The following is a 12,613-nucleotide window of genomic DNA, read 5'->3' on the forward strand; positions in this document are numbered from 1 at the left end:
GCAACCTTCTACCACTTCATCTCTAGCTGCCTACACTGATGCCGACTGAGCAGGGTGTCAAGATGACAAAAAGTCAACTAGCGGTTATTGTGTCTTTTATGGAATCAACTTAGTGTCATGGAGCTCAAAGAAGCAATCTACTATAGCCAGATCAAGTACAGAGGCAGAGTACAAGGCTCTTGCTTATGCAAATTGTGAGTTACTGTGGTTACAATCTCTCTTATCTAAATTGGGCATTTTCTTATCCACACCTCCAACTCTTTATTGTGATAATTTTGGAGCAACTTACCTATCTATGAATCCAGTGATGCATTCTCGCACCAAACATGTCAATGTTGACTATCATTTTGTACGCGATCGAATTCAGACCAAAGCTCTTCAGCTGATATTTTCACAAAATCATTATCAACTTCCAGATTTGCCTCTCTCCGATCGAGCCTACCATTCTTTCAGGCCTGTTTGGCTCGCAGGGACCTATCAGCAATACTCAACCACATGCTGAAGAATAATTTTCTGTTAAAAGAATATTTTCTGTTTTTCTCCCCTTCTGTTATTTTGTTACGAAAGAATAATTTTTGCTCCCTGCTCTCTGTATATATACTGTGCTGTGCAGTGGCTGTAAATCACAGGAGAAATTTACAACAGTTCTTTGATTCATTTTCAGTCTCTGTTTTATTTGTTTTCTCTATTTCTATCAAGCATTGATTGGCATGGTGGAGCTTTTGGCACGTTCTCTAAATGCCCCAATAGTGCGAACTGTACCATATCTTTCAGGAGAGGGAATATATATGGTACGTACCTGTATATTTGGGCAGAGATGGTTCAACTCCAACTGCATGGCTGAGACCAAGAAGAAGAAGAAGAAGAAGAAACTGCAGATCTTGGGCAGAGCAAATATTTCCTTTCCGCCACGTGTCCAAAGACCAAAAGAGAGGATCAAAAAGGACATTCGGGGGATTAACGGTGGATGGGTTGAGTAAAAATTACAGCGAGAGATGAAGATCGACCATCTGATCTCTCTTTAAAAATTGCTAAAGGTGGGGGCATGTAGAAAGCTTTTGCAGAGTAGTACTGTTAAAGGTGGGATAATGGAATTAAAAAAAAAAAAGAAATTGTTGCATGAGGGCAGTTTATCGTTGTGTCCGAAAAGAAGAACTTGTTCTCTTTAATAATAATACAAATAACAGGTCTTTATTTTGAGTGCTTGTAGATTATGAATCTCAAATTAATTAAGCTTATGTTTAAGAGCATAAATTTTTACTTTATATTTAAAATTGAATGAAATTTAAATATATTTTTGTGCAGTTCATGTTATTTTTTATTTAAATTTACACATTTAAATTTATGATTCAAATTTCATACTCCCAACTCTACCTCTAATGCACTAATGAACTAATTTTTTTAAGACAGCCAATTCCAAGCCTAGGTAGAGAAGGGTTGCGTTAGATAGTTGGCAGTCAACGTAAAACTTGTCAGATCATTATGATATGAATCCTTACTAACTACTCACTAAGGTGTCCCCTACAAGTAACGATCACTTAAAAGTAGCAAAAAGTGATGAGGGCAAGCTAGGTCATTGCTTTATTGCCAAAAATCTTCTGTAAGTTTGATTTGAGTGCTGATTGCTCTATAGGTTTGCTCTCCTAAGTGTTGTGTTTGATTGATTCGATTTTATTTGAGATCAAAACCTTAAGTATTCTTATGGGACTTTATTAGTAAGTCTTTCCTAAGAAGACTTAGTTTGATCTTCTGAGTATTGCATATTCATTACAACATCTTGAAAAGCTCGTATTTGATTTTGATTGCAAAATCTTTTCCAAATCACTTTCAAATATCTAGTGTGTTTCATCTTGAAAAATATTTGAAAATATATTTGTTTATGTGGCGAAAATCGTTGTTGCAATATTCATTGAATTATATCATCTATTGAACACAAAGATTGAATCTCTTTTTGCAAACCAAACCTATACATTACTTGAGTTTTATATGATTGAGAAAATTTGTTGGTTGAAATATATGAAGTCTGACTGATATCTTTGTTTGAGCATTTAGATTGAATACATCTTGTGATACAAAGATTATATTGGTTTGCACTCTCACGCACTGATTACATCGATTGCAAATATATTTGAGAGTTGATATATTAAACCACATTAAACTTACTTATTATATCATTTGGTCGCGTATGTGATTGCACGTCATTGGGTACATATCTGCTTTACGTGAAAGCATAACCAATGTACTAATTTCATTGTTGTGATATTACTGAGTGTTTCCAGGCGTGGCCTAAGAGGGTGGTATTCCATCCCGGTAAAGATTGGTTGTAAAGGCTGAGGTCAGCTCTGTGTTAATTGACCTGATTTGTTTAAGTGCCGCTCCACCTGTTTAAGTGAACAAGTATAGTGGTAATCCTTGTATTTGTTAGCCAAGCCGGGGACGTAGGCAATTTTCCGAACCTCGATAACATTTCTGCTTGTCACTCTCCTTTACTACTTTCTGGTGCATGTGTTGTTAATTAAATTGATCTATTTAATTTCTGGTATATATTTACATTACTTGCACTAGATTGACCATAGGGTTGTGAATATACTACTACTAGGATACTTACCTAGGGCATAAATTTTAAAAATACCAATTCACCCCCCCTCTTGGGATCACGGTAAAGCTAACAATTGGTATCAGAGCCACATAGCATAGGCTAGTAGTTATTTTCCAAAAGATCTCTTATGGCTCATAACTCCATGACTCCTTTCCTTGAGGGACCATCTTCCACACGACCTCCGATTTTTAATGGTATTAATTACACCTTCTAGAAACAGAGGATGTACATCTACCTTCAAAATACTGATTAGAAGGTGTGGAGGATTGTCTCTAAGGGAAATTATGTTCCCATGAAAACAGAGGGTACAACTAGAGTTCCTAAAACTGAGGATGAAGATGATGGTGATGACATGAAAGATGTTAGTTTATATGCCACAACTATGAATATTTTGTACTGTAGTCTTGATGTAAATAAATTTAACAGAATTATGGCATGCTCTACTGCAAAAGAAATCTGGGATAAGTTAGAGGTCACATATAAGGGTACTAGGGATGTGAAAGATAGTAGGATACATATGTTGACTAGTGAGTATGAGGCCTTTAGGATGAACGTAGGTGAGTCCATTCAGAGCATGTACACTAGATTCACACACATCATAAATTCACTGCATGCATTAGAAAAGACCTATCCCACATATGAGATGATTATAAAGATCCTTAGAGGCTTGCCTCCTGTTTGGAAAGCCAAGACTACGATCATTACTAAGGGTAGAGACCTTAAGGCCATGACTCTAGATGAATTGATAGGTTCCCTGATCACCTATGAATTAGCTATAAATAAGAGAGTAAATGAACAGAATAAGGCAACGAAAGTGACTACATTGAAAACATCCACTAACACATCTAGTGAATGCAGTGGACCTGACACTAATGATGATATGGCTATGCTTACTAGAAAATTTAGCAAATTCTTCAGAAAGAACAGAAAGTCATACAAAAAATATAGGGAGTCTACATATGAGAAGGGAGAATCTAGCAAAAGAAAAGAAAATTCAAATGCTTCCACGTGTTACAATTGCAACAAAGTTGGGCACATCAAGTCGGACTGCCCACTACTGAAAAAGGAGGCTAAAAAAAAGAAGAAAGTCATGAAAGCAAGCACCTCATGAGACAAATTAAGTAGCAGTGACTCAGAATCAGACCACAGCGACTCAGAGGTCTCTAATCTGTGCTTGACGGCACACGGTGATGAGGTATTATCTTCCTGTTCATTATCTTCATATTATTCATCTAATAATTGTGATTCTGATTGCATGCCTATGTTTAGAGAATTACAATTTAAGTATATTCGTGTGTCTAAACTGTTGAGCAAAACGACCAAAGAAAATGATGATTTGAAAAGGAAATGTGAAAATTGGTCAAAATTGTTTGGTATTGCAAAAACCTCTCATGCTTCTATTTTGAAACAAAAAGATGTAACTATTGCTGAACTTGAGAGGAAATTGGAGCTAGCTCCAAAATCATTTTTAAATTCACTGAGGGCAAATGTAATTTTGAAAAACTACTTGGTGCCCAAAGGAATTCCTTAAGTAAAGAGGGTCTAGGTTTTAATGGTGTTAAAAATGTTAGATGACGTAATCTTTACTTAGGACATTTCACAAGTGAGTAAAAATCTCATGTCCCTCCTAAAGATCCTAAGGGTAGAATAAAATGTTTTAAATGTAAACTAATTGGTCATATTCAATTTGATTGTCCACTTAGGAATAAGCATGCTAAAATTAGGAAAGTATGGGTAGTTAAGGGTGATCCAGCTACTAACCCCAGCGAACCCAACAAAATTTATGGACCAGCATCAGTCACTTAGTTTATCTCGCAGGTATGCCTAAAATCATCCTCCTCCAAGGACAGGTGGTACCTGGATAGTGGGTGCTCACGACACATGACCGGTGACAAGGGAAAATTCGCATCAATCATTCCCAAGGATGGAGGATATGTGACATTCGGCGACAATGCAAAAGGACGCATCATCGGAGTAGGTAAGGTTGGTAAGGACTCTTCTCTTCCTATTGATGATATTTTATTGGTTGATGGACTAAAGCATAATTTACTAAGCATAAGTCAATTATGTGATAAAGGATATAAGGTATCTTTTAAAAAATGATAAATGCATAGTAGAAAATAAATTAGATCACAAAGTGCCTTTTATTACCGATCGCCATGAAAATGTTTATACTACTTCTCTTGATAACTTAGCTTCACAACTAATAACTTACTTTTCTGCTATCAATGAAGCTAGTTGGTTATGGCATAGGCACTTAGGACACGCTAGCATGGACTTGTTGTCTAAACTTGTTCAAAAAGAATTAGTAAAAGGCTTGCCTAAAATGTTATTTCTAAAAAATAATTTTTTTGATGCATGTCAAATAGGTAAGCAAACAAAATCGAGCTTTAAAAAAAAAAAAGAAATTTATATATACCATTAGACCACTTGAGATGCTTCATTTTGAATTTTTTTGGTCCTAATTCTGTGCAAAGTTTTGGTGGTAAATCATATGCTTTTGTAATTTATGATGACTCTTCTTGGTTCAAATGGAGTATTTCTTGCACACAAAAATGAGTCATGTGAATAGTTTACCAAGATTTATGGGAAAATTCAAAATGAAAAGGGATATAAGATAACTCATATAAGAAATGATAGAGGCACAGAATTTAAAAATGAGGGCATAGAAAATTATTGTGACTTAGAAGGCATATCACATAACTTTTCTGCACCTAGGACTCCTCAACAAAACGATGTGGTAGAAAGAAAGAATAGGTCATTACAAGAAATGGGTAGAACTATGCTGAATGAACATAACTTATCTAAATACTTTTGGGCTGAGGCCATAAATACTGTATATTAAGTCATGAAAAAGGTGTTGATTAGACTGTCAATTAATAAAACCCTTTATGAATTGTGGAACAACCATAAACCTAATATTTCCTATTTTCATATATTTGGTTGTAAATGTTTCGTGCTTAGGGATAATGAACACCTAGGGAAATTTGACTCTAAATCTGATGAAGGTACTTTCCTAGGTTATGCACTTAATAGTAAAGCATATAGGGTTTTCAATAAAAGAACATTGATTGTCATTGAATCTATTCATGTTGTGTTTGATAAATCAAATCCATTTTCTAAGAAAGATGATGAAGATGATATTAATATTAGAAAATGCTTAGAAAAATTATTTATTAAAAACAATACAAGTGAAAATTTAGAAGTAAATGATAAATCATCTGAAGATAATGAAAATGAAATTCAGGAGTTGCCTAGAGATTGGAAATTTATTAGAAACCATCCTATAGATCAAATTATAGGTGAATCATCCCGTGGTATAGCCACAAGATCCTCCTTGAAAAACCTAGTGAGTCATTCTGTTTTCTTGTCCCAAGAAGAACCTAAAAATGTTTTAAAAGTCATAAAAGATAAGACTTGGGTGACGTCCATGTAAGAAGAACTTAATCAATTTGAAAGAAGTGGAGTGTGGACCCTAGTTCCTAGGCCTAGTAATCATGCCATTATTGGAACTAAATGGGTATATAGAAATAAGAAAGATGAGAATGGGATAGTTACTAGAAATAAGGCTAGACTAGTTGCCCAACGTTATAATTAGTAGGAAGGGATTGACTTTGATGAAATATATGTTCATGTTGCTAGATTAGAAGCCATTCGTATGCTACTTGCTTATGCCGCTTTTAAAAATTTTAAATTATTTCAAATGGATGTTAAAAGTGCTTTTTTAAATGGCTATATAAATGAAGAAGTATACATAGAACAACCACCCGGTTTTGAAAATCACAAATGTCTAGATCATGTTTACCGGTTGTCTAAGGCCTTGTATGGATTGAAACAAGCTCCTAGAGCTTGGTATGAGAGGTTTAGTGGTTTTCTACTAGAAAATGGGTTACTCATGGCAAAATTGACACTACACTCTTCATCAAATCTAAAAATGACGATATGCTCCTTATTCAAATTTATGTGGACGACATCATTTTTGGAGCAACTAATGATGAGTTGTGTAATGAGTTTCCCAAGTGCATGCAAAGTGAATTTGAAATGAGCATGATGGGTGAACTTAGTTTCTTTTTAGGGCTACAAATTAAGCAAGCTAAATGTGGAACTTTCATATGTCAATCTAAATATATTAGGGACTTGCTAAATAAATTTAATATGGAAGAATGTAAAATTCTTGGTACATCTATGAACTCTTCCATTAAGCTTGATAAAGATGAGTACAGAATCCCTATTGACGTGAAATTGTATCGTGGCATAATTGGGAGTCTCCTATATCGCACTACTGGTAGGCCTGATATTATGTTAAGTGTGTGTATGTGTGCTAGGTTTTAGGCTGCTCCTAAGGATCTCATCTAAAAGCAGTTAAACAAATCCTTAGGTATCTAGTTGAGACTATACAGTTAGGCTTATGGTACCCCAAGCATACCGCCTTTGAGATTGTGAGTTATACTGATGTTGACTTTGCCAGTAGTAAGGTTGATAGAAAGAGTACTAGCGGCACTTGTCACTATTTAGGACAATCTCTTGTTTCTTGGTTTTCCAAGAAACAGAATTCAGCTACCTTATCCACAGCCGAAGCAGAATATATTGTGACTGGAAGTTGTTGTCTTCAAACTCTTCATATGAAATAACAACTTATGGATTTTGGATTGCATTATGATACAATACCGATTAAATATGATAATACTAGTGCAATCAACATCTCTAAAAATCCTATCTCACATTCACGAACTAAACACATTGAGATTAGACATCACTTCCTTCGTGATCATGTGCAGAAAGGGGATGTTGCACTTGAGTTTGTATGCACCAATGAGCAGTGGGCAGACATATTTACTAAACCTTTTTCCTGAAGATAGGTTCATACAAATCAGACATGAGTTAGGTCTAATGCACAGTAGAGAGGCTTCTTAGATGTTTCATAGTTGGCATAAATTTAGGGGAAGCTTTCAAGTAAAATTTACAAGTCTAACTACAATATTTAATGATTAATATTTCCTATTGGTTTAGACTTAGTAAAAATTGATCATTGCTTGTTATTTGTAATCCATACTTTTAAAATCTACAGTATGAGAATGATGGATTTTATGTTTTATTACTTTTATCATACTAGAACTGTTTGAGTAGTTGTGGATTGCTAGGATTTATAAACTCAAACAGGTCATTGTTTATACAAGATATGTTTTGGAAAGTCCTATTTTCAAACGGCACTCTGCTGAAATTTTTCAAAAATCTTCCAAAACTTATAATGTATAAATGATGTTTACCTATTACCTAGAGCTCTTATTTTTTTATGGCCTTTTTTGCTGTTGCCAAAAGAGGGAGATGAAGAGGGCAAAAATGATTGTGTTACAAATTAAGTTTTCTTTAATGCATATTGATACGGGGATCCTTCTTACGCTATACCCATATTTTTGCTTGATGTATTTGTCATCATCAAAAAGTGGGAGAATGTTAACCTTATAGGTCATGCCCGGTTTTGATAATGATAAATACCTATTATATTCAATGCACGTTTGAGGTTATGTGCAGGTATTCTAATTGGCAAATCATAATGATAGCACAAAGAGAGATTGAAGTTGAAGACCCAACACATTTGTTGTATTTTATTTCATTTTTATTCAAAGGGTCTATAATAGTAAATAAGGCTTGGTTTGTAATAATCACACACATCACCTGCATGATCTGATAAGTAAGCTCAAACCAAAAAGAACTTAGAAATGACCCTAGAACACTCACTCATGCATACATATGTTTGGACATTTGATTAGGGTGAATGAATGCTTAAAATAGGACAGAAATACACCAAGTATGCATGTTCGGTCGACCGAACTCCCATGTACACAAAGCTCCCAATCGACCGAACTGGTGTTGGGTCAACAAGTTGATCATAACTCGGTCGACCGAACTCTTATAGTTCATTTGAACCCGGTAGACCGAACTCCCCAGGAATCAATATTTTGACCACCTGGTCAACCAAGCCCATATTACATTACAACGCCCTGGTTGACCGAATTCCCACGTGTGGGAACTCAATGGTTTGGTCGATCGACAAAGGCAGTTCAAAATCTTCTCAGTCGACCAAACCTCGTAAAAAGGGAAAATCGCCCTTGGACTTACAATTCCAGTCAACCGAACTTGCCTCGGTCGACCGGTGCTCTTAGGTTGCCCCAAAAATTTACCACGGTTAACATTTTTTTTAACGGGATTTAATTAATTAAATATTATTAAAACTTTTATAATAATTCCATTTGTGTCCTTAACGGTTATAATCAGGGGGAATTCTATATATACCCTTCATTTGGAATGATTAGCAAAAAGATTAGCAAACCTGATTAGAAAATTCTCTCTCAATTCCAAAATTCATACTACTCATTTCTAAGCTCCATACACTCATTTTTACTTTGTCTTATTGCCAAAAATCCTTTGTAAGTTTGATTTGAGTGTTGATTGCTCTATAGGTTTGCTCTCCTAAGTGTTGTGCTTGATTGATTCGATTTTAGTTGAGAGTAAAACCTTAAGTATTCTTAGGGGGCTTTATTAATAAGTCTTTCCTAAGAAGACTTCTTTTGATTTTCTAAGTATTGCATATTCATTGCAACATCTTGAGAAGCTCGTATTTGATTTTGGTTGCAAAATTTTTTCCAAATCACTTTCAAATATCTAGTGTGTTTCATCTTGAAAAATATTTGAAAATATATTTTTTTATGTGACGAAAATCTTTGTTGCAATATTCATTGAGTTATATCATCTATTAAACACAAAGATTGAATCTCTTTTTGCAAACCAAACCTATACATTACTTAAGTTTTATATGATTGAGAAAATCTGTTGGTTGAAATATATGAAGTCTGACTGATATCTTTGTTTGAGCATTTAGATTGAATACATCTTGTGAAACAAAGATTATATTGGTTTGCACTCTCACGCACTGATTACATCGATTGCAAATATATTTGAGAGTAGATATATTAAACCACATTGAGCTTACTTATTATATCATTTGGTGGTGTATGTGATTGCACGTCATTGGGTACATATCTGCTTTATGTGAAAGCATAATCACTATACCAATTTCATTGTTGTGATATTACTGAGTGTTTCCAAGCGTGGCATGAGGGGGTGGTAATCTAACATGGTAAGGATTGGTTGTAAAGGTTGAGGCCAGTCCTGTGCTAATTGACCTGATTTGTTTAGGTGTCGCTCCACCCGTTTAAGTGAGCAAGTATAGTAGTAATCCTTGTGCTTGTTAGCCAAGGCGGGAACGTAGGCAATTTGCCAAACATCGATAACATTTCTGCGTGTCACTTTCCTTTACTGCTTTCTGGTGCATGTGTTGTTAATTAAATTGTTCTATTAAATTTTTGGTACAGATTTACATTGCTTGCACTAGATTAACCATAGGGTTGTGAATATACTACTATTAAGATACTTACCTAGGGCATAAATTTTAAAAATACCAATTCAGCCCCCCTCCCCCTTTCTCTTGGGATCACGGTAAAGCTAACAGGTATATATCTAGGATATGAGGTTCTATGGTGTATGTTATTTGCAGATGATACTGTCTTGATTGATGAAACTAGAGGTGGAGTAGAATTTAAGTTAGAATTATGGAGAGAAGTTTTAGAATCTAGAGGCTTTAAGATAAACAGGAATAAAACAGAATATGCAAAATGTAATTTCAACAATAATAGTAGGAATATTAGAGACAAAATTAAACTTGATAATGAAGAAATCAATACCACTAGTAGATTTCGATACCTTCGATCTATTATGCATGTTGAAATGTTGAAAGAGAAATTAAGGAAGATGTAATACATAGAATTAAAACAAAATGGGTAAAATGAAGAAGTGTTTCAATTGTGTTTTATAATCATAAAATACCCTTAAAATTAAAAAGGAAGTTTTATAAAACATCTTAAGACCAGTCATGTTATATGGATCAAAATGCTTGGCAACTAAGAAACAACATATCCAAAAATTAAAAGTTGTCGAGATGAAAACGTTTAGATGAATGAATGGTGTAATGTTAAAAAATAAATTAAAAAATGAGCATATTCGTGGTAAGTTAAGCATAACTCTTATAAAAAATAAGGGAGGGACGACTCAAATAATTTGGACACTTACGATGTAGGCCATATAATGCGCCAATGAAAAAGAATGAATTAGTTACTATGAGGGATAATAGGGGTAAGGGTAATCGTAAAATAACTTGAAATTAGATAGTAAAGATTTAGTAGCCCTAAATTAATCAAAAAAAAATTATCCATGATCACATAAATTGACCAAATATAATTCATGTAATCGATCCCATCTGGTGAGACTTAAGACTTGACTTTGTTTTTTGTTGTTTAAATTTTATACTCATATACAAAGAGCTTCTAACTAATAAATTTATGCATTAATTGAATATCTCAAGTTAACTTCCACTTCTTCTTTTTTTCTTCAATATAAATGAAGGGACACAACTTCCCATTCTTTTTTCTTTCTTTTTTTTTTTTTTTTTTCTAAATAGGACTCGAGAACAAATTTACCAACTAGCACAACAATCGTAGTCATAAGTGTCTACTTAAATACAAATCACAACTTTAAAAAAAAAAACAAAACAAAACAAAAAACAAAAAACAAATGAACCAAGACCTCAAAATAAATTGACTTGCCCTAAAGCTATCTCTTACAATTAAACTATTATCCACAAACCCTAATTCACAAATAACTCAATTATGTAGACATGGTCATTTTATCAATTCATTCTTATAATGCAATGAATTTTTTCTTCTTCTTTTTGTTTAGTTCCGTTCCAATTATCAAAATATAACAAGGCAGATAGGTATGATGGTATGAAATAAATGCTTCACATTAATTCAACCTAGAACTATCACATTGCTCGCAAAATAGAATGTTTAAAAATCATATATCTATATTGTTATTCTATAGAAAATGACCATGCGAAAATTAGTATTGTTCCTGTAACGCCCTGACCCTCTACGTGGGCTTGGAGTGCTACTAATCCATTCATTTACCTGATAATCTACATTCTAATATCATGTACGCAGCAGCGGAAAACATAATTATAATCTTCCAACAAATATAATACCAGAGTTTTCTACTCCTATCTGTACACCATAATAAACCATGCATTCACCTTTGTTCACATATATACATATCTCCAAAACATAACTTACACTTCCAGTATTCACAATCATTCATAAAATTTAGAAGACTTAAAACATAAAACATAAAATATTTATATTCCCAAAAACATCATTAAAATGTTTATACCCTTTTTCTCAAAAATGCTATAACAGCTCGAGCTCTCTAAGCTCGATCTCATAGTGGTCCTGAAAAAGATAAGTTTATATTCGGGTGAGACACATCTCAGTAAGGGAAGAAACAATATATTAAAACAGCGTATGACTAACATGATGTCCATAAATATCATTATAATAATATTTGCAAAACGTTATCATAAACACTGAAATCACTCTTTGAACCTAATCAAATACATGCAAAATATTTAACCCCACGAGATTACCTAAGGATAGGAGTGATTATCCGCCCATACAAGTAGCATCCCTCTGCTCTGATACATTTGACAACCCAAGGGTCGCTATTGAAACATACCAGGGCACTCACCTTACTCAATAAGCACTCAAGTATTAGATTAATCTCGTACTCACACAATTCGAATAAAGGTTTACTAATAAAGGCCCTAAGTATAGGAAAATCTACCCACCTATACAAGTAGGTTCCCTCTGCCCTGGTGTGTAATTCAACTACTGCTACATCTGATACAACTAGCGCACTCACCTTTCTCAGCAAGCACTCGAATGAAGAATATACCCTGCCCAATCGTAACATATTCTACTAACATAAATACTGATAGTATCATAATACATTATTTTGTCTGTCTTTATTCAACCACTTACATCTGTTCATGTTCATAGCTTTAACATTGCAACATTTCACTTTAAGTGACTTTTTCCCATTTACATCATTCACATTTCACATTCA

The 12,613-nt window shown here is 34.1% G+C and overlaps 1 protein-coding gene across 2 annotated transcripts in view; it reads right to left on the reverse strand.

The window, feature by feature from the left end:
- Nucleotides 1–11,724: 11,724 nt before the first annotated feature.
- The window catches only part of LOC131168068 (protein BREAST CANCER SUSCEPTIBILITY 2 homolog B-like), a 31,218-nt gene continuing 30,329 nt past the window's right edge, over nucleotides 11,725–12,613 (reverse strand). Inside the window, exon 22 of one of the 2 annotated variants that reach the window (XR_009140218.1) lies at nucleotides 11,725–11,940. The gene's annotated coding sequence lies outside the window, so the exon portion shown is untranslated. The remainder of the gene's footprint in view (nucleotides 11,941–12,613) is intronic. The other variant, XR_009140217.1, reaches the window with a different exon arrangement.

The sequence above is a fragment of the Malania oleifera genome, chromosome 11 (assembly GCF_029873635.1).
Source record: "Malania oleifera isolate guangnan ecotype guangnan chromosome 11, ASM2987363v1, whole genome shotgun sequence".
Classification (NCBI taxonomy): Eukaryota; Viridiplantae; Streptophyta; class Magnoliopsida; order Santalales; family Ximeniaceae; genus Malania; species Malania oleifera.